Source organism: Syngnathus leptorhynchus, chromosome 9 (assembly GCF_054491065.1).
Source record: "Syngnathus leptorhynchus isolate UIUO chromosome 9, UIUO_Slep, whole genome shotgun sequence".
NCBI lineage: Eukaryota > Metazoa > Chordata > Actinopteri > Syngnathiformes > Syngnathidae > Syngnathus > Syngnathus leptorhynchus.
Window position 1 is genome coordinate 8133160 of NC_141203.1, and position 6340 is coordinate 8139499.

Genomic DNA, 6340 nt, shown 5'->3' on the forward strand with positions numbered 1-6340 from the left:
ACGCCCGCAAGTGTGTGATTGGGGCCCATTTGGGGTTCTTTTTCTTGTTTGTTTCTTTGGGGTCCAAACATTGTATAACCAAAAATCATCTGCTTTGTGTCTTTCTTTGTTTTGTTTTTTTTACTCGATGACTTGTAGGGATGGGCAACTGAGTGCTTTCCCTTGATTGATGATGGAGAAAAATAATGATCAATTAATCGATTAATAGTTTTTTTTAATAGAATCTCTTTCTGAATGTTCTGGACTACTGTTGCCATTCCAGTATTCTAGGAGAGAATTTGGGCGATTCAAGGACGTAGCCAACGTTACATGGTACTTCTTGAGGCATTTAACAGGTGCAGCTCAAGGAATCAGAATATTGTTGAAAAGTTCATTATTGTAGTTCATATAATGACACAGGATGGCAATAGCAGAAAGCTAAAGTAAATCCAAAACTCAACATCTCAAGAAATTAAAATACAGTATTATTGTGTGAGGTCTGCTGAAAATAAATATAATTTAGGGGTCCTGATCATGAATACCCAAAAGGTAGACCTGTTTTGACACAAAATTGGGTGGCTATATCTCACAACGGGACGCTTTCAAGAACTCGTGCACAAAATTGAACAAGAAGTGACTAACTTTGGTCTGACCAAGCAGTTTTGGTCAACTTCCAGGACAAACACCCGTTACAGGATCTGCCCAAATGAGCTCCAGTCCGAAGCAAGTCACGTTTTGAGTAAGGGCCTGTTTGTCGCTGATTATTCTTCATGAAAATTTCTTGATTTACTGAATGTCGCATTTTTAACTCTAAGCTATAATCCTCCAAATTATAATAAAAAAAACTATCATGAAATCTAATATCTCAAGCTGTGTATAGTGAGTCTATACATCACATGATTTGCATATTTAGAATGAACCTAAACTACTTTTCCACAATATTCCAATTTATTGAGATGCACCTGAAATCAAGCCAGAGTCAACAGCTGCTTGCGGAAGTTTACGCCAAACAGTTTTGCTGCAACTGCTTCAATCGATCGATTGCACTCAATAGACCGCGACGATCAATTAATCGATGAATTGATTACCGGCCCATCCCAAGTGACTCGTTGTGTTTCGGTGAAAATCGTGTCCTTGACTTTTTGCTGTGAAGGTTTGCGGGCCAATCAGTGCTCACCTGACTTCAAGTGTTTCCATGGTGTAATGTACTTGTCAATTAGATGTCTGTATTTTACACATTTCAAGCGCCAATTTTGTGTGGCTGTTGGAACAAACTTGCTACTGTTAAGCTATTGAGTCCTGTCTGCTTTTGTACGGTGAAGCTCTCTGTCTCCATTAAGTGTTTGAAGGAACGTCACTTTGAAAACTTAAAGGCCGACCGCATACATATCAGTGGCGTTACAAAAGTGAAGTGTCTTATGAACTGTGACGGTGGTGCAACAGGGGACGCCCCTTTTCATGAAACCATTCGAGGTTCCGAAGAAACAATTTTTTAAGAATGTATTTGTAATTTGATCGTCGTCCTCTCTGCTGTTTGTGTGAAAATAAGCTGGGCTTACACGTGAATGTGGGCTACTGTACTGTACTTGTGTATTTTATTAAATTTGTATACACTGTGTGCATGGAAGGACGTTGTTTTTCAACCAACGATGACTTCCGAAGCTGTCGTGTTCATATACGAGAGATGTTAAAGCAACAGTATGACTTTTTTTTTTGTTTATTTGTGTGATGGTAAAACATCTGCTCTTGGGCTCCCCCTTCAGGTGCAAAATGTAATTTTGCTTTGACCGTTATGAATACAAATCAACAGTGAAAATGGTTGATTTTCTGATTTGAAAAAAAGTTATCAAAAACTTACGATACAAAATACATTTAAAATGTAATCTTTTGAAAAATGATGGAAAAGTCCACAGGCTAATCATTTGAGCAGCAAATTTAGCTTTTTAGGCAACCTTTTAAGTGATGCGGCTAAAACCAACTGAACTGTCACACAGCATGCGGGGTTAAGCAACTCGGCCGACGTTGGGCAATGGGTTTTGCTGTGATTCGAAATGTAAATCTCTCGTTCAAGTCGCAGATGTAACCGCCAGTCATAAATGTACCAGGATTCACAAAAAAAGAAATGTACAAACAAAAGGATGGCCAATCCAAATCTCCCAAACAATTCTTGTCGTATGTGTCCAACAAAAAGCACTAAAGTTGCAACTCCACAAAGACATGATAATATTTCATTGAACATCTTTTACAAGCTTCTATTTTAAAGTACAAATACTGCATGGTGTTGCTTTAACAACAACATGAATAACCCTGAAACTGTTCCAATAATAGCAATGCACTGTGGCAGCAGATGTATTTTGGAAGGATTGAATCACAAACTTGTTGGAGGAGCTTGGTGTGCCCCCCTCCCATTATTTTTTGTCACTGCTCTCTATATTTTTAACTACAAATAAAAAAAGAAAAACATGCACTGTACATTAGTGCATCCCATCACAAGGTGAGTTGACTCACTCTCTGATGCGTCCCGCCAAACGGCGTCATGTAGCGTCGGCGATGCTAATTCAAAGACGGCAGAGCTTGAGGCGTCAGTATATTTTCTGTTACATTATTTATTTTAAACATCTCAAACAGACATGTGAGTGTGATAAAAATATAAATAAATAAATAACACTCAACTGCTATGAGACTTTTCTTCCCTCTCTTCCTCCTGGAGAAGAACTCTGAAACCGTGGAGCAAATTAAATTTTAATAATCCCCGTGGGGGGTAAAATGGGTCATTGCAGCGGCAAACAACCGAACAAATAATGCATTAAGTGTTAACACTTGTAAATACAAAATTGAGATAATTTGATTGGGGGGGACATCCGTAATGACTTCCTATTCACGACCCCCCCGTGGCACTAAATATGTAAAATTTTACCGATGGGAACAATGTGTCCATCAATTGCTCCAAAATGCTCATTAAAAAAAAAGGAGCAAATTGCACGACATTGGTTCAAGGAAGACAGTTTGTGCAACTCGGCATCATGTATGAAGATAGCCACACAATATTAGCATTTGGGTTAATGAGCTACCAAGAGAAAAACATTATTTAAAAGGCAACAAGTACATTGCTTAACTGTTGATTTGCTTGACGGATTCAAGTAACAGTACCGGTCGGCTGCTTAATTTTTATAAGTCCAAAATAATAAATAAATCATTGTGAATGTTCTCCATACATGTGCAACCGTGATTAGTCTTTGAAGAAGAAAAGGTACTATTTGAATCGAATTCTTGGTCGGTTTGGATGTACCTCATTAATACAAGGCTCACATGCCATGTACGCACACACCTGCACAGTGCGCACGTGTGAAAAAAAGACCACTTAATATGCTCTGAATATTTCATGTTACCAAACAAGAACGATTGCAGATGAATGCCAGTTGAGTAGTGTCGAGGTTTCTTGCAGTTATTTTGTGCAAGAAGAAAAAAAATAATAATAAATGGCAAACCATACAACATTTAAGGTTTGTATTACAAACAGGCAGCACAAAGACCCTCTTGTGATTGCTGTTATTCAGATTTTTTTGTGTAAGTGCAGGTGAACTGTGTTCTTGTTACCAACTGACACGCCCACAGCATTTGAAAGCGTGGATTTTTCACGATCTGAGTGAGCACTTGCCGTTCTTATTTATTTATTCATTCAGATTTGGCTTCTCTGTGGTGTGCCAAATTCACAGGTCTTTAATTATTTATTATTATGATTCATTTTGTGTTGCCTCTGCCCGTTGTTAACACCTGTTTGGTTTTCCATGTGCACTCGAGGGGGCATGTGGGTCATTTGGAGACTTATCGCTTATGGATAACTCAGAAAATACATGTGAATGGAATTTAGGCATCCAGACACGCAGTGAAAATGCAGCCTTGGATGTGACTTTCAGCAAAATGGAGAATGAACGAGTGGGCGCGTGTGACAAAAGGCCTTGGTCGGCATACATAAAACATTCAGTCCATCCATCCGTTGGTTGATTCCCTTTTTGGAGATAACCTGCTTTGCGAAGGAGCCTGCAGACGAACGACATGGGACATAAACATCTGCAGGACTGGGGGAATTCTGCACTAAAATTCTGGGCCAGAACCAATTCATTTGCTTTACAGAGCCTATGAAGAGCGACTAAGTCTAAGCGCAGCTGTATGTTTACACAGATGGATCCGGCAAATATAGCAGTGATTTCCACTTTTTATCTTAACATTAAAAGCTCTTGTTTCTTGGTGTGGATTCTGAAAATTTCTGTAGCTCACTTTCAACGGTCAGCACTTTGAGAATGTGTATTTGCGTCCATGTTTGCGCGCAAGCTGGCGGAAAACAGAATCCTGTCATCTACTGAGCACAGACTCTAAGTGCGACTCTCGCTTTCCTCCTCGGGTAAAACACATTAATTTGGATTTTGATTTGCATTTGTTTTGCTGCCGCTATTGACACAATTCCAGACCTAGATGTCTCATCTCAGCAGGCAAGCTCTGATGAGCTCATCTGCATAAGTTGAAATAGTCTCGGAGAGGGAGATTGCGTGGGTCACGGCAACTCATCCCATTGAAATACAAACACGGCATCATTTCGTGTGGATCAGTCCCGAGGTTTGAGATCACGGGGGAATGTCGGCAGACAGGTGAGAGGAATGTCAAGTAGACGAGGGCTCAACTATTTTCCTTTTTTCGTGTGTGTGCGCCACACTTAGCCCTCACGTTGTCTTAAACTCCATCTCTCTGAGGCAGTTTGAACCTCCACTTCTGCCATAATTAAGAAGAATTGGCTTTGGAATAAACCTTTTTCCCTTGATTACACAGAGCTCTGGTACAGAAAAGTGCTCCGGCGTGGAGCAGAATGCAGATTAGAGACTAGTGCACTGCGTTGGATGAATGCGACTTGTCTCTCAGATTGATGACAGTCGCGGTGAAAAGGAATTACAGACAATGAAAGTGATCGGCGTAATACCCCCCATTCTTCCACATTTTACATACACAAGCCATCTTTTCAGATGGAAATGAAACAAGGCGAGCGCCGTTTCATTTGTGCCAAATTGACATGCTCACCCCGCTCACTTAAGCTTTTAATTCAATAATTCAACAACACGGCCGATTAAGAGCTCGTTTTCCACCTTTAGCCGACGCTCGGCACATCAACGCAAGGATATGGAGAGGGTCATTTTCATTTGGACTGAGGGATGTCATTGAACGAGGCAGCGTGCCTGCCCTCAGGGGGAGGGCGAATATTAAAATGACAGAATCTTTTTATGTTTCGGATCTTAAAGCAAACAAAGAGCTTGTTTATGCCCATGGTTCTTAAACCCTCCAGGGGTTGGCGAGCCGTGATCTCTGATATATTCCCGCTTTCACACTGCCTGTAAAAGCTGGCATTTTGCCGACACTGTCTCTATTTGGAATAAACCACAACAAACTGTGTTGAAGTGGAAGCAGCGATTTTCCAGCGTAGGAAGTAACATCAGAGCCGTAACGGCCGTAACTGCTTACTGTTGAGTTGAAAGCAGTTGTTGCTGTCTGATGAATTTTTTTATACGTCACACTAGATGTTGGTGAATACAGTGCTACGTTATTTTCTGAAAGTACATATAACTGCAACAATAGACCACTTTTGCTTGGTTCTACGAAAAAGGCACCAAACACAAAACCATTGATATACCAAACATGTTTTGTTTCACCAAGACCGCGGTTGTGGTGGCCATCGGGAACTTCGGGAGAGACCAAAACGGCTGATCTGATGGTTACGTTTTTGAGCATGACAGTTGGTGTTGAGATGTTTGGACTTAGAGCATAACCTTTTTCGTTGTTTTTCTAATCCCAGTATGTGTGTTTTAGTGAAATGACTGACTGGTGCTATTGAATGGGATCCAACCTATGAAACTGAAAATAATCGTCTCACAGTTGTGCTACTAACGTGATCCAATATGATTCTGCTTCAAATTTATTAGATTTGACAAAATGCCCAAATCTGGATGAAACCACAATTTCTGCAAAACCAAGGATCTAGAAGAAGTAATCATTGGCGTATAAATCACCAAGATATAAATCCCCTAGATTTTATTGCAGCCATAAAACCTTAAATCGCGCTCCGGTAAAATGACAAAAATTGAGTTATCCTAGTCTTCACACTTAATTCTGATGGGACTTCAGCTTTTGCAGGTTCCAGGTCATATTAATGTCTTAACATGTACTTAACAACATTGAAAAATTGTCCTTAAAAAAAGATGATAGATTTGGCACTTTTTTCTGTGTGCGTGTATCGTTTCTTTATGGATCGCTACCCTAGTTGGAAAAGTGCTGGGATGCATATTACAGTGTTTTAAAATCCATTTTCAAATAAAGG